At 36.4% G+C, this 26,835-nt stretch overlaps 1 protein-coding gene across 7 annotated transcripts in view; it reads left to right on the top strand.

Moving 5' to 3' along the window:
• Bicc1 (BicC family RNA binding protein 1) overlaps nucleotides 1-26,835 on the top strand; it is a 294,638-nt gene that overhangs the window by 213,677 nt on the left and 54,126 nt on the right. The window contains exon 1 of one of the 7 annotated variants that reach the window (XM_010603187.3): nucleotides 15,963-15,997. The exons of the other annotated variants lie outside the window; for them this stretch is intronic. The gene's annotated coding sequence lies outside the window, so the exon portion shown is untranslated. Of the gene's footprint in view, nucleotides 1-15,962; nucleotides 15,998-26,835 lie in introns of those variants that run through there. 7 annotated transcript variants of the gene reach the window in all.

Genomic DNA, 26,835 nt, shown 5'->3' with positions numbered 1-26,835 from the left:
ACACACACACACACATATATATATATATATATATTTTTTTTTTTTTAAAGAAAAGTTGGCATTGATCCCTAAATGAGGAAATAAAAATATTTTTCATAATTTCATTTAATACTCTGGGAGATGATATAAAAAACTTAAGTGAATAGATCATGTTAAATTTTCACTGGTCAGGCCAGGTGTGGTGGCGCACACCTGTAATCCCACACTCGGGATGCAGGAGGATCGCTAAGTTCCAGGCCAGCCTGGGCTACATAGTGAGTTCCAGGCCATCCTGATCTACATAGCAAAACTCTGCCTCAAAAAAAAAACAAATTTTTTCCCTAGTCAAAGAAGGTTGCCTCTTTGAATTTGTCCATCTGAACAAGACCCTTATTTGCTTGTGGCATTCACTCATAGATTAGCTTTTTGGTAATGTAATTTTGCATATGGAATGTGTACATGGACTGCGGGAATCAGAAGGTCTAGATTGGAGCCCTTACCTGATGGGTTTTCTTAATTTCTTTGATCTCCTTTCTTATCAGAAAACTAGGACTAAAAACTCTTACTTCATGCTATAGCTGCAGGATTTCAACACAAAGATGCACAGATAGTGCCCAGAGTTTTCCTGGTACGAGGCTCTCAGTACCTGAAAATAGCATATGTTTTTATTTCCCAGTTTCAAAGTTAATTTTTGAAATGAAAGCTTATTTCCCCATTGAATTCTAAAAGTTCTGCACATGTGTAAAAAACTTGTAATTTAGAAATTATATTTTGGAAACTTATGAGAGTCTTAAAGAAACCCTTATGACATTTAGAAGTTGTCAAGACATGCCGTTGGGTGTTTCAAGATGAGATCAGGTCTGACTCATTGGGGTACACTGGGTAGTTTCTGAAATGATTGGATTGTGCTGAGGCTTTTTTTTCCTCGTATTTTTCTGGATCTGATTATTTTGGTGTGTTAGTCAAGAGAAAGTACTGAGTGGCTGAGATTATTGGTAAAAAGCACTTTGTAGGAATTAATGTTTTATAAATTTTAGATCTTTTCATTTTTATTCCCAAGTTTTAATAGCTCCCTAGGACAGATTTGAGAACAAAGCACCATGGGTGACTGCAGGAGGGGTGACTCACTCCGGAAGACGCAGAAGTGACACTTGAGTTGGCTTTGAAGGATGAACTGTTTTCCAGATGGAGAAAGGGACTGGTGTAAGGTCGTTCTTACAGTCCAAGGGAGTGATGTGAAAAATCAAACCTCTGAGAGCGCATGTATTTCATCAATGATCATAGTTCAGCTACTGGGACCATGAGAAATTACATTTCAAAAGCTGTCTGAGAACTGTGCAAGAGTGTCCTCAAAAGCAGAGTTGTTGTCAAGATTCTGGAGAAGGATTTGGGACTGAATTGAGGAGGGTGTGCATCCCAAGGAATTAGTTCTTTGCCTGGAAGGCAAAGTTCACATTTGTGTTTTAGAGAGATAACTGGATGGAGGATCTCTGAGGAGAGCAGAGAGTAGATGAGTTGTTATAAGGGCTCATCCTGATCCAGGCAAGATCCTGATGATGGGTGAGTGAAGTATTTAGGCAATAGAACCAATTGGCAGAAGAAGGGATTTGAATTAATATTTAAGGTATTGTAAATGATATAGCATGAGCTTTAGTCTCATGGTAGGCCATGAGATAGGTCAGTGTTTTGCAATTAATTTTTGGATTTTGGAAGAAACATTTGAACATTGCTTTAAAAAGGATTCTGTAAGTCAAAGAAGTTTGGCAAGGAGTAGACAAAGCAGTGGGGTCATTTTGCTTTAGTCATACACTTCTTGTAACCCTTAATTTGGTACCAAGAATCGAACTCGGGCCTCATGCTTACCAGGCAGGCACTATGCTACATCCCCTGCCCTTGTTACCCTCAATTTGGCTATATGTTTTTGTGAATTCCTGAGAGAACTATAGAATAATATATTTTAAAACCCCTTTATGAGTGGAAACTTACATTTTTATTTCAAAATTTCCTCTAAGACTTATGTAATTGTGAGAGGTTTTAAATCCTCACACTACAAAATGGGAAATCTAAGAGTTAATAAGATTGAATATCTTGTTCAAGAATTGTATAGCTACTAGCAGTCCCTTTATATTTTATCCCATACTTTTGCCCCAGGTGTGGTGGTACATCCCTGCATTCCTAGCACTTGGGAGACTGAGACAAGAAGATCACCATGCATTCCAGGCCAGCCTGTGTGGATACAGTGAGTTCATGGCTGAACTCAGAGTGAGACCCTGTCTCAAAATACCTAGATAGATAGATGATAATAGATATAGATAGATGATAGATGGATGGATGGATGGGCAGGCAGGCAAATAGGCAGGCAGGCAGATAGACAGACTGACTCATACTTTTAATTTTCCATGATTTTGTTTGACTGTTGAAATTGCTCAATTTAGCATTTGAGGCTGGGAGACTGTCAGGCTTCAGGTCTGAGTCGCTTTCCTTGCTGCTGGCACTTTGAACTGCCTTGGGGGCTGTGAGTGAAGAAGTGGTTTTGTTTTTGTTTTGTACATGTGGAATGGAATGAGTAAGCGTTTGAGCTTTGGACTTACTGCATTTGAGGTATTTGGAAAAAATGTCTAGTGAGTAGCTAAACACCAAAAATTGAAAAGTATATTTTTGGATTTGACAACTGTTATAAAATGGGCCATTAAAGTTTGGACAAACACTTTTATTTTGGCTTTTAAGAAAGATTTTGGGTGCTGGGGATTTAGCTCAGAGGTTCTGGTGCCTGCCTTTCAAGTGCAAGGGCCTGAGTTCAATCCCTGGTACCAAAAAAAAAAAAATTTTTTTTTTCTAAGTTAATACTGAAAATGCCAAAGTAGTCACTTTGAATACTTTTGTATTTTTCCTAAGTGCAATTATTACTTCATACCCTTCTTGGGGGAAATATTTCTAATCATTTCATTTAGAAGAAATTACATTCTGTGGCTTGTATGGAATATTTTAAGTATTTCTATACGTGTCCACAAGAATTAATATATTTTAATTTTCAAGTTGTTTAATTCTCAAGTTTAATGCTCAAGCTGTCCACTTATGACATTAGACCATATGCATGATTAAATTTTTTTATTCTAATAGTACATCTGATACTGCTTCGGCTTGATCTCCTTAAAGATTTATATTCAGTATTATTAAATATTGGTTGATTGAATTTAATCTTTAATTTTCTACCATTGATTACATTATCAATGTTGTCATCCAGGTCACTGGGGAACTATCTCTTAGCTTATTAGCCATCACTCCCTTCTTAAATGATAGATGTTATAGAGAAGATGTGGACCCCTGAGTACTTTAGGAGGCGTAAAATAAGTGTCAGTAAGCAATATGAGTAAAATAGTTATATAAATTCATCTTACCAGGTGGGAATTAGTCATGGGTTTATAGATGATGGTCAGAGGTAAATCAGGGGGAGTGTTGTAAGGGAAGGGAGGAAAGCATATACATAGCTACAGAATGACAAGTAGACCCACTTTGTTGGAATACTGGGTTCATAGAAGAGTGTGGTTGAACACAGGTTTAAAATAAGGCAGCTTATGGCCAAGTAGAGATGTGTGGTTTCTTAAGAATACAGAAAGTGCCTCAGCCAGCACTAGTGTGATTGCCAGCCTTCCATGGACCAGGAGGAGTCTTCTGGGCCAGTGAAACTTGAGCTGATAAAACAGTGCACATGTGCTTCCAGCTGACTCAGAATCAAGGCTCCTTCCATTTGATTTTGAATTTTTATTTCTGTATTAACATTCATTTTCACCCTTTCTAGATTTTTTAAAAAATATTTTGATAGTCTTCAGGTAAGCTTAAAGGAAAAGATGAAATTAGTTGAATTTCTCTTAAAACAGCAACAAGTGAAAAACAAGGAGACAGCAGCTGTAAAAACATGTGCTAAACTTCTCAACTATGGTCTTATCATGCTAGTGTGAGTGCAGGCTCACAGTATGTATTTCTGTTTCCATGGCCACCTGCTGGGCAGCAGAATACCCCAGGTTGGTATGTTCTCATGTCAGAACATTTTATGGAAAAAAAATTGTTTTATGGAAAGGAAATTCAAGGTTTTTCAGAGTGAAGTCAATACTTTTTTTCTAAGCAGCTGGGTTATACGTTTCTAAAAAATAGGAATGGTTATTTTCATTTCCAAGTTGTAAGTAAAGCCAGACTTTAAGGCAGTATTTTAATGAGTTTAAAGTTTTGGCATTTAAATAGTTTCTCCTACATGGTCCCCACGACAGCAGAACTTTGTGCAGGTATGGAGTATCAACTGTGCGGTAAAACATTCATGTCACAAAAATTTCTTTCAGCATTAACACTACCCTAATAAAAAAAGGCATGAGAATTTAGCTTATTCAGAGTGTTATAGGGACAAATTTCAAAAAAATTTGTTTTGTACACTGGGGGTACCTAGCACCCTAGCCTTTATGTTGAAGTACCTCTCCACCCCTTCTTCCCTGAGTGTGTGTGTGTGTGTGTGTGTGTGTGTGTGTGTGTGTGTGTATGTGTAAGTTCCTAGCCTGGGCTTGAACTTGCAGTCTTCCTACCTTAGTCTCCCAGAGGTCTGGGATTACAGGAGTGTGCCACCATGGCCTACTCAAAATCATTTTTAAGAGATTAATAAAATTGCAATAGTAAGTAAATTCTTACATCAAATAATATTACATATTACATTGTCACATCAATGTTTTGTTCCCATAAAAACAAGAATTTCAGTTGCTAATTGGGAAGAATATTATTTTATGATAAAGAAATTGAAAGATTTTAAACACAACAGAAGATTCCTATTTTAATAATACCTATTTTGTAGTATAGTTAATAATTTCTCTCAGTGTTTTGACAACCCCTCAGTGTTTTTGCCAAAGAAAAATTTCATTTTTAAGGCAACACTTGATGAAGCCATATATTTCTTAAAAGCTAGGATTTTTCTAATGAGATTTTGTATTTTAAATCAATGACCACTGTAGTGGTTACTTGTTACATCTGTTAAAAACTAGACTGGTATAAGCTGCTTACTAATTAATCAAGATCTTTTGTATTTTAATAGGATCAACTTTTTTAAAGTAACAGTTACTTTTTATTTGTTTTTTTAGTAGTTTAGTTATTTTATTTTTTATTTTATTTTTTGGGGGGGAGTACCAGGGATTGAACTCAGGACCTTGTTCTTGAGAGGCAGGTGGTGGCACCACTGAGCTAACCCCCTGGCCCTTTTAGTAGTTTATTTAATTGGTCATTGAGAGAAAAGCATAAAATCCTCAAGTCCACAATGAACTTTTTGTTATTTTTATCTTAGGGAGGAGATTGTTTGCTGATAAGACTCATTTTGTAAAATCAGATGTCTCCATTCAGTGTTCAGGGCATTATCTACTTCTGGATCAAAATTCAAGGAGGATTGATTCAGAAAGTCACTGCAATGACACTGTGGTCTGGGGGACGTTTAGAGATGATCAGAAATAACTTCATAAGAACCAAACCATAGAAGGAAAGTTGATTCCAGCAAATTGATGGAATTGATGGTCTAAAAAATATAAGAAATATTGATCTTGAGAGTACTTAGAAGTGTGTGTGTGTGTGTGTGTGTGTAAAGACAGTGTCTATATGTTTCAGGCTGGCCATGAGCTCACTGTGTAGCCCAGGCTGACCTTGAACTCCTGGAGATTCTCCTGCCTCAGCCTCCAGAGTACTGGGATGATAGGCATATAGCTACTCCTAGCTACAAGTTTAATTGTATTTGGTCTCTTTCTGTAGGTTCGGTCATGTCTTAAATTAGGTTTTCTGTTATCTCCTATTATGAACTTGTTCTGCTATAACCATGTTTTTGATTAAGTATTACAGTAACTTAATTTCCTTTAACCACATGATGCTGATAATCTTTTCATGACTCTCCAAGAAAATTCAAATTTCAGCTGGCCATGGTGGGACATGCCTGTAATCCCAACACTCTGGAGGCTGAGGCAGGAGGATCACTTTGACTTTCATGCTAGTCTAGAGTTTCCTCTGAATTAAAGGCCATCCTGAAATATAGCACACAGCCAGAGATCATATCTCGAAAAAAACACCTTCAAATTTTTATCAATAAGACATGACTGTCCTTAAAGCATTTTCTGCAGTGTTATATAAATTGAAATACAAATGTAAGATTTTGGACTCTGGAGCCTGATTTCCTGGGTTGAGTGCTAGATCTCTGATCTTGGGGAAGTTATTAATATATCCTTTAGTGGTCTCCTTTTACCCGTAAAATGAGGATGATGGTTAGAAGTAATAATAATAATCCTTCACTAGGTCCTGTAAGAGTGAATGTATCAGAAATAGCTAAGTGTGCTGGGTTGCTAGTGCCTAGCAAATGAATACAATCTTAGTGGTTTAAACTCACACAGATATATTTTATTTGTTTTTGGTGTTTTTCCTTTTACTGTAAGTGTCTATTTACTTTATGAAATAAAGGGTTTCAGTCTATTTTGATCATATCCATCCCCTCATTATGTTCTTTGCCGGTCAGAATGTCAGTATGGGTATCACTTGGCTAAAACCAATGTGTTCTCAGGACAGCGTTCCTTCTGGGGACTCTCAGAGATGATCTCTGTACTTACCTTTCCCAGCTCGAAGAGGCCACCCACATCCTTGGCTCGTGGTCCCGTTCTTCATCTTCAAAGCTTTGTTTCTATAATCACGTGCCCCTCTGCCACTCCTACCTCCCTTTTCTGCCTCTCATTTCTTCCTTAAGGACCCTTGTGATTATATTAGATCCACCTAGATAATCTCTGTTTTAAAATCTGCTAATTAGCAACCTTAATTTCATTTGGAACTTTCGGTACACTTTGTCACATAACTTGACAAATCCACAGGAACCAGAGGTTACTAAGTGGAAATCTCTAGGGTTCCCAGTCTTTATTCTGTCTGCTTCCTGCTTTTATACCATACTTTCCTAGTGCTCTATGTTTATACGTTACCAAATGTGGAACAGATTTGCAAAGAGAGGGAGAAGTGGAACAAGTTATGTGCTGATGCTTCTTTCTTTCTTGTGTTTCTTGCAACCATATAGAGATAATTCCTCTGTCATTTTTTTGTGGCAAGTCAATTTGGCCTCCCTATTTTTAAGAGTACCTCAGGAGGTTTGCTAAGAGTCATTAAGAAGATGTTAACCTATTTATCTTTGAGAGTCCTTTTCCCTATAGAAATTTTCTTGGTTTGTTTACGTCCATAAAACATGACTCAATTGTATCACATGTTGTAATTTAGAGAACAAAGCCTCAAAGCAATGAAATAAAATGGATTAACATCTGTGAGGTACTTCACAGTTTACAGATGTTTTCATGTAGCCTGTCTCAAATACTTTATAGACAAAAAAATCATCTCTGAATATTTGCTTGCTCATTACTTCTGCCAAAAGGGACAAAGACAAGAAAATTACCCACCTTGTTCCTTAATTAAAATTTGACAGACCTATGATTGACAAAAAGGGAGAAAATGTATAAGCAGCTCTTCTCGGTTTCACAGCTAAGAAAACTAAGGAATGTGATGGCTGCCCACTGATGACAGCGAAGTTACTATCAAGTCTGGTCTTTTTTGTTTGTTGATCATCTTGCAGAAGTGGGAGGAGACAGCATTCTTTCCCTTTTCTTAACTGGGCATGAATATATATTAAGCCCTTGTTTTTTAGCATAGTGTGCATTAATCAGCATTCTCAATGATGACATATAATAAAAGGGGTGGAGAGAAAATATCTGTTCTGAGTTCATAAAACTCACTAAAGAAAAAATACGAAGTCAGCTAATATGTCAACAGCAGCGAAATAATTCATACTTTCAGAAAAGAGAATGCCAATAGCAATAGCCATGATTCTGGGAACAGAGTTGTACTTTAGAGGGCAACATTCAATTTGGCTTTCTCCTTTCCCTTCTTTTCCAAAGGACATTCTGCCTAGCAAGAGAAACCAAGAGATTAATCCTGCTTTGGTCAGCTGCTAAGGTTTGCAGGACCACACAGTGTGGTGGGCAAGCCAGGTCTGTCTTTCTGTGGCTGTAATCTTGAAGGAAGTATTGTTTTTAAAAAAGAGTAATATAAAGTGATATATCTGTTTGTTATTAAAGCCTCTTTGGAGGTTGTGGAGAATATGAATTTCAGCCTTGGGATGCCAAAATAAATTTGCCTTTCGTAAAATCATAATCATTTCAACTACTGTCTTCATCACCCCTAAATCTTACAACATTGAAGAAATGACATTAATTTCCATCTTGATTATATCTCTGAATTAAAATTTTTTAAAGATACGGGAATGAATTTGATCCCTGCATCAAATTTTAAGTTTGACCAGTTTAAGGAAAATGAATGAATGAATAATATGTGATGATAATATCCAGAACTTTGTAGTCATTTTTTGAGGAGCATAGATTTTAAATAAAATAAACATTTACGTGCTCTCTGTAAAAATAGCTGTGTGAAGGCTGTGTATAGCTTTCATCTATATGTGTCAACTTAATTTTTAAAAATAAAGCTAAAAATACTTTAGTACTTTTGTTGCCAGGATCAAGGATTAGCAGACTACATTCCACAAGCCAAATTTGACCCACTCCTGTTTCTATAAATCAAGTTTTATTGGAGTGTGACATTGCCTATTATTTACATATTTCCTATGAACATATTTCATGCTGTAGAGGTCAGGTAGTTGAAAGAGAGACCATATAGCCTTCACAACTTACAATGTTTACCACTTCCCTCTTAACAGAAAAATTTTCAACTATTAGACATATAAACACATTATACCATACTAGGTCATGTGGCTTCAAAAATTATTTCATTCTGAGTTTCTTATATGTTATGATATAGTTGCATAAAAATCATATCAAAGTTTAAGCAGTACTATAAGTCAAATTTCAGTTTACTCATTTATTGTCTTTAATTGAGTGACTTGAATACCTCCCATGTGTCAGTCAATGCTCTTAGGCCAGTGATGGCCTTCTAGAGACAAGTGCCCAGACTGCAGGCCAGAGCCCACTTACTTACTGCAGAGTGGCAACACTGCAATTAAACCTGAATACCGAGATTTTAGTAGAAGAATCATTGCATCTTTTGCCTTAAAAGAAAAAACAACACCTGTGCCGTAGATTCACAACCACTTTTCTAGACACTGGATATAGAAGAAAGAAGACAGAATCCTTGCCTCAGTAGAGCAGACAGATAACAAAGAGATAAATGTATAGCGTAAAGTCTAATATGTGCTGTAGGTTGATAACATATTGAGATTTAAGCCCAAGTTACACTAATAATATCTTGAGAAATAAATTGGTTACTTCTAAGCATCTTAATCTCTGTGAAGTTCAGATTTTAAAAAGGGGAGTAAGGAAAGGTATGAAAATACCTTAACCCAATACTGTTTTCTCTGAGCTTTTTCACATGGACTGGAATTATATGATGATATAGGTCGGCAAGTATAAATTTGTTTTGGCATGGTAGAGGAGTATTTGATTGGGAAACAGGAAACCTGTGTTTTAGCTCCATTTGGGCTCTTTTTGGCTGAAGAGCCTTGGAAAGGTTCTTAGTTTCTCTGGTACATGTAGGGAATGATCTTCTGTTAGTGCCTCTTAAATGTAAGCGTGCATCAGAATCACGTGGGGAATTTGTCCCACCCTTGTTGTGTCTGATTTAGTGGGCCTGAGAATTCTCCTTTCCAACAACCTTCCTAGTGAAGCTGCTACTGGTGCTTTGGGAAGCACATTCAAAAACCACTACCCTATGTAATTGTTAGAGGTTCTTCCACTTGTAGAGATTTTAAAAATCTCTACAATAGCCTCGTAGGTCTCTAAACTAGATGAGGGCAGTCTCCCTAAATAAAAATTTGGTTAAAGTAAATACTTAATATTCAGGGCTATTTATGCAGGGAAAAATTCCAAAGAAATCATTTCTAAACATAAGCTTTTTTGTTTTTTCTTTGTATCTCAAGTCCACATTATTCAGTAGGTGCTGGTACTGCTCAGTTTGATTTAGAGAAGAACAGAAAGGTTGTTAAAGTCATATTGGTTTTCTATTATACTCTAGGGTTAAGTATGAATTCTACTGGATGCCAAAACCATTTATATCATGCATTACTCTGTTTCTGCAAAGCATGTAGTTATTATTTTTGTAGAAATTCTGCTAAATCCTCCACTGATATTTGGCATGTCTCCTCCTTTGAGTCTGAATGTATAGCAAAAACAAATGAGCAAAAACAATAAGTATAATTAACAAAATTCACCACATTTTTTGTTATATAGAGTAAGTTTTTGTTGTCTTAATGTGTTTTATATTGCTCTAACAAAATGCCTGAGTCTGGGTAACTTACAAAGTAATTATTTGGCTCCTGGTTCTGACAACTGGTGTTGGCATCTAATGCTCATCTTCTTGCTGCAACATTATTTGACAAGTCAGAGCAATCAGGTCAGCTCATGTGTACCCTTCCTGTAAAGCCAGCGGTCCCATGATGGAGGCCCACCTTCATGATTTTACCTAATCCTACTTACCTTCCAAGGCCCCACCTCCAAATACCTTCAATATGTGAATTTGGAGATTAAGTTTTCAACACATGAAATTTGGAGAACACATTCAAAAGGTAGCATCCAATTAATTTTAGTGTAATTGTTCAAATGTAACTTTTATAAAGCATCCACTCAAACTATAATGTTACTATAATAGATTTTAAAAGTATATATTTTCAACCTGTGTTTCTAAAATACCTACTATAGGTCTATAAAAATGCATTAGATAAAATTCCTGCTATAAAGAGTTATCCAGTCCTTAAGCTGGACAAAGCAAGGATTGCAAACTCAGATGTCTAAGGAACTAGGAAGCCAGTACTTGAAATTTGGGATTTGTGTAAAGTTTTAATGTTACCTCAAGTTAAAAGTAATCAGAAATGAAAACATGATGTATACTAATCAAACTTAGGGTTACAAGCTAAATTCCAATGTCAGTTCTTTAGCATGTAACTTTTCAAGTGTGGATTCTATAGATAGGTCATGTGGAGTGTTTTATAGTGTGGGAGTAATAATCGTATCTAGATACAGAGATTTCAGAAAAGGCTTTGAAATCAAATCTAGAACAGTGCAAGGATAATGAGTCCTCAGAGTGTATGCGCAAACATGAAGGCACGTAGGTACAGGAAAGGCTGGCCATGATGAGTGGTTCATTACTTACAGCAAGGAAAGTAGCTAGTGAGAGAGTAGCTTGGTCAGAGGAGTGGGTATTCTGTTGTGTGAGGCCTGCATGGCCAGTGGGAAAGCTTTATACTCAGTTTCTTGGGCAATTTAATTCTCTAGTTATGGCAAGTACTGACTTATTTACTGTTTTGTGCAGTCTAAAATTTCATCAGTTGTTAGAAACAAATAGCACTAAAGAAGAAAAACGTAATTTAAACTATGACATGGTGCTTTTTGGTCATTTGGAATTATTTAACATTCATAAGAATTCTTTGATATTTGTTTTGACACACTCTGTGTCAAGTGTGTGCACATACAAGGGACTGTGGCCTGACTGCCACAAGATAGCAGCTGTGGTGGCTGTCAGTTCTAAGACGTCACCGATTAATGAGTGTTGAAATGTGGATCTTAAAAAGGTTATAAACATTACCCATACTAGATATTATATATTATACTCTGTCCATAAATTTGATTGGGTAAAAGAATTTTGAAATGAAATGCCTTGCATCTAGATCACAGTTACCATTACCATCCAGCTGTTATTACTTCCCAGGTGTCCCTCACCTTTGGAAAATCCAGTTTTTAATTGAAATCAGTTTTACCTCTTTCAGAAACCCTTCTGACATGAAGGGCTCTCACTGAACATAGCTGATTCCTATATCACGTTTGTGTTCTTCCTTGGCAAAGTCTTGCTGTGGTTTGCACCACCCCTACAACTAATGTTGAAGTTTGCCACTGTGACAGTATTGACCGATGGTTATTTAAGAGATGATTAGGTCATGAGCCTCATCCGTGGACAATACTGCTACTGAAGGAGTAGGTTAGTTTTTACAGGAGTGTCTTTTAAACAGGCAGGCTCACTCTCAGGCATGTTCTCTTGTGTTCTTTGTTGCTCACGACATCTGCCCTCCATTATGTTTTGGTGCAACAAGTAGGCTCTTACTACATGATGTTTCACTTGCCTCCAGATGGTCAGGAATAAATTTATTTTCCTATAGATTACCCTGTCCCTGGTATTCTGTTAGAGCAGCAGAGAATGGAGTAAGACAAAGCTTTTGCTTTCTGCTTTTTTCCTCTAAAAAGAAATGTTAATATTTTATGAAAAGTAAAACCTCTTTGGAGATTAAATCATTAATCACAGGGCTGGTTGAATATTTTAGAAATGGAAGATGCACACAGCCAAATCAGTAACCGTAGGAGTACCACAAGGCCCTCAGGGTTCCAGGAATTGTTCCTAGTTCAGGAAAGCCAAAAAGGGTCACAGCCTGCATGTGCTGAACGTGGTTTTACTTTTTCCTTTCATATTTTAAAATCCCCACACCTTTAACTTATTCTGAAATCTTTATTTCTATAATAGTAAAGCGGTTCTAACAAAAATGGTATAGTTGCTGAAACATTGATGACAACCATTTTCTTCATGTCTTTTCATGGTGATTCTAGTATGTCAAACAGCCTAGGGTGCTATCAATTTTGAGATGTTACTGGTAAATAGTACATAATTGTAATTCAAATCAGATACTAATCAGTACTGTTAGAGAATAATTCAAGGCCCAGGAAATAATTTAGCCCAAAAGCAACTGCTGCTTACTGCAAGTTTGAACATATTCCTCACTTATATTATAATTTTCTTTTGTTGAATCATGAAAACTTTGGATTTTATGAGGAACAAAGTTCAATTTCATTCCTTTGTTTTATAAAGTGTCTAAATCAGATAGCCAATCACACATATGTTCAAAACCAAAACCATAGGCTCAGTATTTTTAGGTGACCGAATGCATTTGAGAATTAAGACTATCCTGCAACAAGCCTATAGGGTGCATTTATTTTTTCTAGAAAACTGTTAAGATGGAAACTGTTGTAAACTTTTCTGCATTATCTTTCCCCATGATTTAATGTGAGCTCTTTGCGCCTTTCCTTTTGGATGTAGAATTGAATGTTGTGTTCATTTTTTTCTTTTATATCTCTTCAGCTAAGATAGAAAATACAAAAACAAAAAAACATCCATTTTAATTATAGTCACAAGTCTAAAGTATTCCTCAGTGATCTAAGAAAATATAAAAGGCCTCTGATATAACGTTTCACTGTTATGGAATTGTTATTTGAACACAAAAACTTAGATTTTTAAAACTCAGCTTGCATTGGTTGCATTTAAAATATTTGCAGTGTTCTGATGTCAGATATGCCCAGCTTTAAGAGTTCAGGTATCTGTTTGTGAAAGGCCTTATTGGAAATATCTGAGTTTCAGGCACAATTGTACAGTCAGGACTTTCTCAGTTCTTCCTACCTCTGGCCAAGGCTGGGTCCTCTCTGAATTCTATCAGACACTGATTAGCAGCATTTGAGCAGGACCTTGACAGTGGATGATGGAAAAAAAGCACAAATTTCCCCTAGCATCTTTACCCTTGTTGGCTCCTGGACTTTTCTTGTCTTGCAAAATTTTTCTCTGTTGTCCATGTCCTCCATTGAACATCTTAAGGGCACTATTAATTATAGAATTAGGTTTGATGCTTTCTGAGAATACACTAGTCCTATATATTGAGGGACATTTTAAAAAACAGTGTCTGGCATTGTTTTGCAACTGTGAAGATATAATAGTTACTTCATGCACTTTCACACACAGCAGTGAAGAACAGAAAGCCCAGTCACCTTTTAAAAGCAGGTGAAGGCAACCTTGTCTTTGTGGAGGTCAGTGATTTAGGGGTGGTTCCACAGACTAATGATACATGTGGCAGCGACCAGGTCCTTGCTCTAGAAGGCTTTGTGTCCACTTTCTCTGCACTCGACACAGGTGGTGGCAGGATGATAGTGAATAGCTAGCTGAGCAGTCTGGAAAAAGTGGAAAGGTTTAGGGGCAGTGTGGTGCTCCACTTCGCCTTTCCTGCTCAGAGGCAACCACCTCTGGCACTCTTCCCCCAGCCAGTTCCTCAAAGCTATCATAGTTTTTTATTCCCCCTAATTTATTTTACCTTTCTTCTGTAGGCCTTCCATCCATCCGGAATGTATTGTATACAGTGGGAGTTAGGGATCTAATTTTATGTCTGTCAAATGAGTCAATTTTTGCAGCATTAATTTCGGAATAATCTGTCACAGATTTGTGATATGAATTCTCTTATTAACCATCTTGGAAAACACACACAAAGTATACAGTACACTTTTCTTTCCCTTGCTTTCTTATTGTTATGGAATTTTGGTTCTCCATTTGTCTCTTAAACTTTGCAATACATCTTAATATGTTGCAAAGACTTCTGATACTTTGCCCTTCCCATTCATTTCCTTTTCTTTTTTCTATCATTTTCTTTCCTCCTCTATTTTTGTCTTTTTTTCTTTTGTTTTATTAAAATTGACAGTGCAGTAGTAGATATCTCTGTATACTCATTATTTAATGGAACTTAATTTTTGTTTCTTTTATCTGTCACCAAGCTAATTTGGAGTATTAGATGTAGAAGAAAACTAAATTCAACACTAAAAATCTAAAAATAGCAGTGTGAAAATCAGTTCCTGAGAACTAGTTTTTCTTCCTTTTTATTCTCCTGCCAGATGAAGCAGTGTTCACTTACAGCTATGAAATAGCTGTGGATAATGTTGCTTTAAAAAAAAAACAAAACCCTCTTGTCTCCTCACACCCCTTGTCTGACCAAGAATAGTGCATTGGGAATTTAGAGTGAATAACTTTGAGAGGAAGTGCTTATTTTTATTGAAAGTAAGAGACATTTTTTATTCCATTGAATAGTACTTAAAGACTGAATAAATCTAGTAAATTCCATCAGCAAATGGGATAATCTTAAACCTGAAAATGGGAGGGTCTGCAAAAGTTCCTCTCAGGGGATTAAAGTGCCTTTGGTTGAAAGTTATTAAAAAAAATAACACATCTGTTTTGAAGTAGGCGTTTCCTCTTGGATAGAAGTCCATAATCTCTCACAGTTCTATTCTGATTTCTTTGCAACCTTCCAGAGTTGGCAGCCTCTGCTCGAGACATGTCGCACACTGTGGGGAGCAGAAGGAACATCTCACGTCTGGGGTGGGTGGTCCTCCTCGGGGAGCCCAAGCAGGAGGGGTCTCTCAAAAGGGACTTTGAATGTGAAAGTGCTGTTTTTGTAGCATCTTTTATACTATCCTTACTTAGCCTTAAGCAGATCAAGATTGCAAACAAGTCCCCTACAGACTGAGGTTTATTGTTTCTAATACCAGATGAATTACAGTGTGTATTGCAGTCATTATATTTTAGGTTACATCTGCTTTCTCTTAAACTTTCTTTGTAAACTGAAACTTGGTGAATGGAAGCCTGATTCTGAAAATTTTGAAAATCATTCAACTGTATCCAAATTACAGGATTTTTCTGTTTTTGTTTTCATGGAATTGTTTTGAGTTAGGTGACTGTTTTGTTTAGACCAGTGTAAATGGAAGGAGGTGAACATATACCCTTATTTTAGTCTCACCATTTTTGATTTGCTTGACTCCTCCTTTTAATTTCCAGGGCACCATATTAAGTGTCTGTCTTGCTTTCTGTCTTCTGTAGTACTGTTCTGCTTTTGCCAATCTTTGGGGAAAGTCCTGGAGCTTCCTTGGTCCCAAATTCAGTTAAGCCTGCCAGATTATAAACTGAGAAAAGCTGGTTCCCCTGTGGACAACTAGCTAAGTTCTTGGCTCTTCATGTAATTCTGTTTTACATTTGGTTCAGTTTTACATTACAATACCTTTGGTAAATTATTTCCTGAATGGTAATTCACTGGGCCCTAGCATGCAAAACTTTATGCATTAGGGATTTTCTGTCTGAGACCGTCTTGAAAAATTGTGCTGTGCTGGAAAACCTAAATTCTAAAAGGGTATGTGAAGAAACATCTTGGGTTTGAAATGATGTTGCAGAAGTATGTCCTTGAAGAATATATATTGTATGTATCTTTGTTACTTATAAATGTTTTGGTATATTAAATGACATTCTGGAATTTAAGTTGGGTTGTGAAAAAATATCTCCAAGAGCAGTTGAGCCTGGCTTAGGCTGCTGTGAGTTAATAGCCGTGGCTTCCCTGCTTCAGCCGCACCTGCTTGTGGGCATTTTCCACTACTTGGTAATTAGTCAACTTTCAGATCTGCTGTTTTCACTGTGAGATGATTTCACTTTCCCCTGCAGTACTCATGAACCCTTCTCGTCTATGTCTATTTTCACAAGACTTGCATTTTCCATTTCCTCTGGATTTATTTTCTTCCCTTGTCTTGATTTGCTTCTTCTTGTTTGCCTCTCCTTGCTCTTTGATTATCATGCCTCTGTTTGTTCCATATTCACTTGTGTATAGTAGTTTTGTGTTTTTTCCTTTCAAAAACATTTCTCTTTTCGAGCTGATCTATTCCTGCATCATCAAGATTTTATTTTTTTAAGTTCCCATTCATATCTTCGAAACCAGTAGCTCTTGTCATTTAAAGGCCAAGTGGAAAGGCTTCCCTTTGCTTTTCTTTTTGCTTTTCCCAAATAAGTAGATTGCTACTTACTGGAGAAACCACAGCATTCCTGTGTGAAATTAAACTTGCTGTTTTGTGGCTTTGTTGGGGGCGGTGCAGGGTAACATTAAGAGTTACTAGCCTGTACCTCCCACAATTTTTCATGAACATTTTGTTGACTTTTAAGGTTGATATTATATTCAGGACTTAGTTACTTAGTTTACCTGCCTTTCCACTCTAGCAGGACACCCAGGAGTCCTGTTGATGTGCTTCCTCTTGCCTGGGCTTGCTCTAGATGCTTGCCATACACTTGGGCTCCTTGCAGAGGGTCTTGGCCTCCAGACCTCCCCTGGGACTTCAGCACCCTCTAGGATTTTGGTTAGAATGTTCTGCAGAACAGTTGCAATGATACAAAGTTGGTTCATTCCTCTGAGGAGAAAGGCAGCTTTTTAAAATACTGAACAAAAGTATATTTGAGCAAATAATTCAAATGTAATACTTTGACTACATCAAGATACCTTTTATAATGGATCTCTCTTCACTTTTTAACCTCTTAAGTTGTCTGAAACACAGGGACTTTAATAGATGCAGGAAATAGGCTATCCTTTGCTGTTGGATTTCAGCAGCATCACAGTTCACAGTTAGAAATGCTTGCATAGTGTTTTCAAAGACTATTAATAGGTTCTTACAAAAAAAATTTAGTTATTATCTAGGTGATTTAACTTAATTGCTGTCACAGAATATTTCTTGTTATCATGTATAGAAATAAACATATGCCATTAAAATACACAATGCCAAATATGATTTGTACCCAAACCAGATAAATCACTTTAGAATGTACAAGGGGCATATATAAAATAATTGAGACCAAGCCTATGACCCAGGCATGGAATCAGCTTCCTTGTTGAATATTAACATGTCTCGCATATTGGTTCTGTGGATTTGTATTTGCTCATGAGTATGTGGATATTTCTTAACTGTGAAATACAGCTTTCAATAAGTTCTTTGAAATCATGACACATTTTCTGTAAGAAAGGTGTTGGACATGATGGTTATGTATAATACCAGTTCAATTGCCCAATTATTATGTATCTATGTTTCTGTTGGAAGATGAATTGCTGGTTTAGATGTTGAAAGTGAGAAGTGTGACAAACATTAAACTACCTCTGTGCAGCAGGCATTGAGTTATACATTAAGGCTCCAAAAATAAATACCAGAGTTCATACCACAGTGGAGCTTATGATCAGTACATGGATGGTAAGGAGGACTCATATTTAGGGCTTCTGACTGTGGTTCTAGTTCCTTCAGAAGAAACTACAAAGATGGACAGAAAAGTCTTTTCTTAACTCCATACACCTTGTGACTTCACTAGGTAACAGTGACTTAGGTATTCTGAGATAAAGAATAAAGAGCATAGCAGGGCTGGGGTCAAGATGTGATTTCCTATAGTGATTTTTTGGTATGTTTAGGTTGCTTTGGGGTAAAGTTTATCAAACCAGAGTTTCATAAATATTCATGCCATCTGTCCTAATGCCTGAAACTTCCAACTCTGATCAGCTGTGTACAACTAGCCTTCAATCAAAGGCTATTCTTGCTGTCACAGCAAAAGGTTTGAGGTTCTTGGAAGTCAGCAACACAGGGAAGAACAGAGGGAATCTTCCATTCCATATCTCAGAAACAGTGCTCAGGAAGCAGCCTTACAAATGGTGTTCAGTTTCTAAAGCCATTCTGTGGATGACAGAACATACTGACATTTATTCATTTGCAGTACTTTTCCTCTACTATTTAAAAAATTTGTTTGCCTAGTTTTTAAGTCTTTCTATTGATTTTAAGCTTTTGTTAGCCAGACGTAGGGCCAGAGCTATTAAAGGCTTTTAGTTTTTGGAAAACATATTGCATTATTTTACGTAGCTAATTCATTAAAATGTTTAGAGTCTATAACCTGTTCATAGATCTGTAGTCCTTAAATGTATGTTTAGTACATGCCACATACTCTAATCTATATGATACTGTATAAGAGAACTTTGCCACAAAGAAAGGTTGCATAAAGATTGCTAGATGATTTCTAATGCTATCCTCCCTTACTACATTGACAGTTCTGTTAATTTTGCTGAATTAGTAGTGGGAGAAGCAGTTATATTGCTACCACAAACATGATATTTGATGATAGAGTAGTATCTGACACACACTTCATCTGGATTTCTCCCTCCCTTGCTGGGGCTGTGACATAAAGGCAGTCATTGTTCTTCTTATCCCCCATTTACCAATACAGGATTAGTCCTAATAACCAAACTGTGGGACTAGATTCCACTTCAAACCTACAATCATTTCCAAAAGTTTTCAAGCTTCAAAAATATTGAATCAGCCATGTCTTCGCGTCATTTACAGATCCAAGATAACAAAACGGATGGGACTAAGCCTTTTCTTTTTACTTGTTAAATATCTCTGTTGCTTTTGGGAATAAAAACAAATTTTGTAAAGTCTGATCAGAAGAAGGAAACTGAAATTAAAATTAATAAAATCTGAGCATTTTCTGCCATGATACTACTTTTATAAAGCAGGCCAATTGCTTAAGGCCTAATGTACATTCTAAGGACACTAGTTTTGGCCACTAAATTGTTTAGAGAACTGTAGCTATATTTCATTATATACATGAAAGATCTATAAAACTTAAAATCTTTGAAAAATTTTTAGGGAAGCAACATTGTTTTTCTGGGGGACAGGAATTTTGGAGAAGAATTTTGGATTCATTAATATGAACTCCTTTGTGTCTATGCTATATATATTTGAACAGTGCCATAAAACATTCTTTGCTAAATTACAGATGAATGCCAGAAAAGATGAGATTACTAGATTGTTATTTTGTTGTTAAAACAATGCTTTCTGTTTACTCTTTTTCTAGGGTGTTAAAGAAACTCAGTGTTGATCTTTTGTTCTGCGAGATCTAGAAATTATATTTTCTCAAGAAAAAGGGAAGAAGAGTGAGAAAAAGCTGTCACTTTTGGAGAGGGCTGTGGTCATTTTAAATGTGATGTGATATTAGCTGTTTTCCATAAGCACTTTCAAGCAGACATATTCTTAGCTCTGTTTTGGGCTTGATAGTAACTACACTGTGAATTTGTATACTGTGGAAAAAGAATGGTGTTAAAAGAAGCCTGGTTGTTGCCAGGTCTAAGAATGGGAATGATGTTCTCAAGTAACCCAATCCCATCAAGGGTGTTAAATTACTATAAATACCATGCATGCAGGAGATTGCTCAGTCCCCGGTGGCAATCTCCACTGTTTTCCAGATTTTAGTGTAGGTCTACCTAATGATTTTGCTTCTTGTTCAATCATATGCCTTCCACAGAGAGGTTCACATGTACATTCCAGGTGAAATCCCACCACAGTAAATACATCACCACCAAAGACCATAGAGTAGACTTTCTAAACCATTTACTTAACTAATATTCAGAACAGAGAAATTTCTGTTAGCCAAAAAATATTTTTTTGAATTTGTTGTAACAGGACTTAAATTGTCCTTACCAATAGCTTTGGGAATTATTTATCCTAGTTTTAAGTGATAATTTTTAAGAATATGGCAAGTTATGACTGTCATAAAGATAGAAAATCACCACACGTTAAAGATTTTGTTTGTCTTATTACTCATGAGAGAGCCAGATAAATGTCATAACCTTTGAAAGGAAAAGCACAAACTTATAAATGTGAGATGAATTTACAGTGGGTCTGAAACTGGCTTTTCTAAGAGGAGGGGGAAGGGAAATAAATTGAACCTCCAAGGGACAATTTATTTGCGTGTCTACAAACAACACTTATTTTACTTTACTTTTACTTGTCTAAAACTTAAAGAAATTATTTCAAATGCAACCAAAAGTCAGACTCAGAGAACCCCAGAGAATATGGTCCATACAAATGTGTTGCTCTCCATTGAAAATACCTCCAACTCTCTTTGCTTATCATTTCTATTAGTTATGGGCGATATAAATAAATATTTGATGGTACCAGAAAAATAACAGCCTTCCTTTGGTTGTCTTCTGAAAAGTCAAAGGTTGTTTTATTCTTCCAAAGTCTTCTTCACTTTTAAAAGAGATGTAAAACCTTTCCTCAAGGAATTTATGAGGAGACTAAGTTTGTAGTCAGGTAGAGAGTACTTCATGCCAGCTGTCTATAGCAAAAGAAGGTTGAGGCTGGGAAGAAAGTTAGGGTTTTTTTTTCCTGGTTCAGAGAAGAGGAAACCTATGGAAGAAGGCAGTGTGCAAGGTTTATCCACTACATAAGAAACACTAACAGTGAGTGAGTGAAAAGCTTTGTGCTGCATTGGTCTGAATTTCCCTTTAAAAGAAACCTCAGAGATGTTCATCAAACTGGATTTTCAGAGATGGTTTATTGTGTTTTCCCACTTGTTGATTAGCTCTATCTATCTCCTTTATTTCTTTTGGTAAAATAACTTTAAAAAAGTAGAAATATGTATGTGCTTGAGTGTTATAATACAACAGGAAAAGGAGTTTGTCTCGAGATAAGGATTGTAGAAATGAGATGACTACAGTAGCAAACAAATAGTTCAAGCTGCTTATTGCTTGAGCTTCTGTGAGAAAAATAAATAAGTAAATGACGGTGGTAGTTGGGTTGCTTTTCTAGGAGGGGACTGCAAAATAAGTATTTGTATTGGAGACTTTGGCTCTATGCCATCATCTAGAAGGAGTATCTATGCAGTCCTCTTTATAAACACATCAAGAGCTGGGGAATTTTAAAATTCTTATTAGTCACAAATACAGGCACCACTTTTGCAGTGAGTTTTTCTAGAAAAATAATTTTTAAGAAACATTTCCAGCAGGAAAGAACTGCAACCTAAAATAGGTCCCATTGTATAAATCAGCTTTGTTTTCTGGATGTGAGTTCAGGATTCCATTTGAAACCAAAAGCCCTTTCAAATACTGTTCTTACTGACTTTGCATCACTTTCCCTCTTAATGCTAGTTTCCCCAGAAAACTTTGTTGTAGCTATACATTGGAGAAGTTTTGCACATACTCAGTACCCAGTCTTTTATTGATTAGTTCCTCCTTTCTAATAGAAATTTGGGTTCAGAAAACTCACAGATCTGATCAAATCAAGGCCAAGTAAGTGAAAGCTAAATAACACGTAAGAATAAAAAAGCAAAAATAATGAAAGAATAAAGCAAGAGAGTGTAAGAAGTGCCATCAAAATGAGGAAATACAGTCAGACATTGAGAACTGATTTGCAGCCAAGCTTGATGGGAATATCTATGAAATATGGGAGAATATAGTGGTCAGGTTTGCTGAATAAGTAAAATATTATATAAAGTATATAGTGCAAGTGCCAAAGTCAAGATCTGTATAGTTTTACATGATGCACAGTCTAATAGTAACTGACCAAAATGCAGTCAGTTTTCTGTTTTCTTTTGCTTCTGTGTTCTTCTGGTAAAGGGAAGAGGAGTAGGTTATAAATGGCTGGCCTTTGTTTTTACAAACTCTGGGGATTATGCTGATAACTTCTGCATACAGGTAATGTTCAGCTTGTTTGGTTACATGAGTGGATTAATTGTTATAATGGACCATTTCAATGCAAGTGGCAGATGTAACATTAAGTTTCTATACACACACTTTTCAAAAGTTTACCTGGCAATTGATGTAAGTTTTCCTTGTGAAATGGAAGCAAATAGCCATTGACCAAACTTGTGTCATCATATTTTGGAAACCTAAAAAAGGGATAATCTCATTCCAGATCAGCCTTACAAGTAAGTGCATTACAATACTCAAGTGATACCTTCATTACACACAGGATGTTCAGTGTACTAAGTGTTGCCAGAGAAAATTGTCATATTTTTGTTAAACTCAATGTAATAGGAAGTCTTATCTATCTAAAGGGCGTAAGTGCTCAATATAAAGTGGAGCCACCTCTCTTATGTTTGTTTCAAAGCTCTGTGAGCTGTTACATTTGTTAATAGGGAAACACAGGGAAAGCCGTTGTTTTGATTTTTGATTTTTTTTTTTTTTTTGTACCGTGAATTGAACTCCAGACCTATGCTTGCAAAGCAGGCACCACTGAGCTAAATCCCTGGCCCTGAGCTTTGAATTTTTAACATAACAAGATTTCCTTTCTTATATCTAGGTGTCATTCTGTCAGATACTCACAACTTGCACAAGCTTGACTATCTTTACCAGGGAGAAAAAAGTATAGTCTTCTAATAATAAATTGAAAAGATCAAATAGTTATTTTTAAAATATTGAAGACTTTGGGGAAAATGATTGTTCAACATATATTTTATCTTGTCTTTTAGAATGCTATTGAGATGGTAGTCAGTGTAACTGACAGTATGGGTTGGTTAGTTTTTAAAAGTGATTTTGAAATATGAGTATAGCCCTGAGCTGTTTCCAAGATGACATCCTATATGTAAAGTTAAATATGGCTTGGATGGAAGGAAAAAAGTGTTCTGAAATATCAGTGGACCCAATAAAATTTGGAATTACTCAAAGAAAAATACTATGGTGACTCCAAATCATGGTCCTGCCATACTGGCTAGGACTGCTGAGTAGGAGTGCCATGCAAAGGAGAGGTTCTAGAGTTTAGCTCTGAGTACAGAGTAGTGTTTGCAATCGAAACAGGATGAGGTCCATGCTGGTATTCTGTTAGCCTTTGGATGGCCTGTTCAACAAGCAAGATGCTTTTCTAAACAATGGAGATCTTCATTTCTCTGAAAAGAATAGAGGAGTAATGAATTTTTGATCTGGCATATTGACATTGAAGAACATGAGAGTAGTGAAGAGTTATTTATTAGGTGCCTGGAACTGTAGTTGGGAAGCTCAGAAGGGGAGCCAAACCTGGGAAACTAAAATTGGTAAGCAGTGGAATATTGGGTAAAGTTATGTGAGTAGATGCTTCAGGCATGGAAGAAAAGGAGCATGCCAAAAAGGGTACTTCTAAGGGCAGAGGCAGAGAAGACAGGAAAAAAGACCAAGAGGGATACCAAATACAGACTTAAAGTTTATAAAATTACAGTCAGTTTAGTGCTATTTTGGGGCTCTCAAGTAGCACATGGCAATGTTTACTAAGCACTTACTATGAAATAGGCACTATTGAAACCATTTTATGAGTGAAAAGACAGAGCATATCAGTAGATCCCAGAATCATACCTATATGACTTTGATGTTAACCAATTGCCTACATCAGGCTTTTGAATGCTTAATTAGACATGCGGTGAAACAGAGAGCTGCTATTGGCAGTAAATTACCAGAAACATAGTTCTTTGGGGATCTTTAAGAATTCATTTTGTATATTCAGACTGTAAATGAAGAAGGTGGCACATGTATATGCTGATATAGCAGGAAAAATATCTGAGTAAGCATAAAACCCAGTCCAGAGCCAGAAAAAGAGAAACAGAGACCTGAAATTGATCAGTAATTTCCTTTCTTAAATATGTGTTCCGGGCTGTACCTTTCCCTCTTTCATCCTCCAAGAATAGGAAGAATTTGGCATCAGATTTTGCTTTTAATTTTCTTTAATTCTAACCTAATAGAGATAAAACATAAAACTGGTGAGCTGAAATTCAAGGACACTCGAATGGAGAAGGAAAAACAAAGCTAAATTCATCAGCCTATCTTGGAATAATTGAAAGTGTGTGTAAAAAATAAATATGTTAGGTAGTATCAGTGTCAACTAGGAAAATATTTGAGTCCAAGAGCTTGTCTTAGAAGATTTTTTTCTTGCTTTTGAATTATATAACCAAAAAATGGACCAGTTTTCTTTGAGGGACCAGTTTAATGATTTCTTACTATGACTTTATAGGTGACATGTGATTTCAATGTGAAAAAATTGATATCCCACAGAACCTGATGGTGTTTGAATAGGATTGTTCTTGTCCAAATATTTTTATTTACATTTATTTACTTATTAAACATTTTTGTCATAGGTGAAGCCAAAACCAGCCAAGCCATTCACACTGTGAATTAATGAGCTTCACATTAATGAGGTTACACATAATAAACTACAGTATGAATCATGAAACATGTACCCTTTCAAAGATATCAGAATCCCATTGATATTTTACATTAGAAACCATCTTGGCAACAACGCTGGATAGATTAATCATAAATAAGGTAATCTTAACATTTTTTTCTAAGTAAAATTTTATAAGATAAGGACTCAGGGGAAAAAAGACTTTTTCTTGCTCTAATATATGCTGTGTACATATTAGTAATCAAATTAGAAAAGCTGATGCTAGTTGTATTTCTCCATAACTCATACTGTTTAAAAAAAGTCCTATTAAAATTTAATCAACACAAGCAGGTGTTACTAGGAGGGGTAAGTCTGTTGAAAGCTGCCAGTGAATCAAGATATCCTCTCTTTTCCAGGCACACAATAAAATTAGTCTGTAAGGACATATGAAATATTTCCAGTCTGCAGTCATATTAGAATATGTATTGTGTTACTGGAAGCAGCACAGAAATACTCCCTTTGGCTCAGTTCAATTTTTAGTCACCCCCTGAAGCTGCCTCCTGCTGGTTCGAAAGTCTTGATGGTTTCTGGCAAGATCATGGTATTGTTCTTCAGTTATATTGCTGCTTAGTATCTGGTAGTTGCAGAGGTGGTTTTTACTACATTATATACCAACAAGCATTCTGTGAACCAGATTAAGGACATAGCTAGTCTTAGATATAGTGCCGTGGGGTAGGGACAAAGGGGATGGGCATGGCCACTAGAAGGCAGAAAACTTGAAACATGATGTATAGAAAAAATATATTAAAATAGTAACTTCATGTGCATTATTTGTTTTCTTTTGTTCCCCTTGAAATGGAGTAAAGAGAATAATTGGAGGTGGATATAGGAAAATGTTTCATTTCCTTAGCATAAATACATTTCTATCAGTGAAATAATTCATAATAAAAATTTAATCATCTCAGAACTATCAACTGAAGGGGCTAGTTAAGGGGCTAGCTTTTCAACAATAAAGGTTCACCAAGAGTGATGTCAGCAAGATAGAAGACTAATTAATTAATTAATTCTTGCAGAAGCACCAACTTTAAAAACACACATGGATAGAAGGACCTTTGTAGGAGTCTGGAAGTGCAGTGGAGAAGTTCCATCCTACCTCTGTAGCAGAAAGTCCAAGAACACCCATAAGCATGAGATCAGTTTTACTTTAGCCATATTGCATTTCTGATAAAGTAGCACAGCTCAGTACCAGGAGATACCCCATTTGCTCTCAGTTTCTATCCAAGGGAAAATGAGAGCATAGTAAGTAAGCCCCTTGCTTCTCCAAGCTGTGCAGAGTATTTCTGGAGAGACCCACTCTTTTCTTGGCTCCAACTGGAATACCAGGAGAATCAGCGTGGTTGAGTGGTTGCAAGATGCTAGAAGAGAAGGAGGTTAAGACTCCTCAATCATCAGGGCTTGGGATTCAACAAAGAGTCACATAAATGCCTGAACCAATTCCTGTACTCTGTCAGGAAGAGCTGAATGGGAAGCCTTGCCTGAGGACACGCCTAGCTGGCCCATGGTGCTCCCAAGCTCCAAATACTTCCTCCATCTTCCTTCTGGTGGCAACCCCCACCCCCATCACACATACTCTGCAGGTGGTAAGTGCAAGCCTTTTCAGATAGTTCATCAGCACATGGAGTGAGTTGGCTCAATTCTTTGGGATTCAGAGAAGATATGTGAGCTTGAGCATTTCAGGCTACCATCTTAGGGAAAAAACACAGGGGATGTTCTCAGTGTAAAGTCTAGCTTTGCAGGCTGGAGAGAAGGTATACAATCTTAAGAATCACTTTCCAAGAGGAAATAGAAAAGGTGAAATCGATGCATCCATAGAGATAGTCTGAGAGAGCCAGGCTGAACAAATGAAGGTAGTCATCTTCCAAAGCCAGTCAGATATTAAACAATAAAACAAAACTGGAAGAAACATGAAAAAAAATGAAAACATGATACCAGCAAAATAACACAATAATTTCTCAGTAACTTCCTAGAAATGGAGATCTACGAATTGCTTGACGAAAAGCTAAAAATGATGGTTTTAAGAAAGCTCAATGAGCTTCAAGAGAACACAGATAAACAGTTCAATGTAATAAGGAAAACAACATAGGAACTAAGAAGTTAGTAAAATAATAGAAATCACTGAAAATAATGACCAAAATACATATACTTTGAAACCCCACCCCTAAAAAAGAAAAAGAAACTAGGGTGAGACAAGGGAGGTAATTGGTGCGGAATTATT

This window comes from Fukomys damarensis, unplaced genomic scaffold (genome assembly GCF_012274545.1).
Source record: "Fukomys damarensis isolate Sample0158 unplaced genomic scaffold, DMR_v1.0_HiC HiC_scaffold_20, whole genome shotgun sequence".
Classification (NCBI taxonomy): Eukaryota; Metazoa; Chordata; class Mammalia; order Rodentia; family Bathyergidae; genus Fukomys; species Fukomys damarensis.
This window is presented reverse-complemented; position numbering and strand designations above follow the sequence as displayed.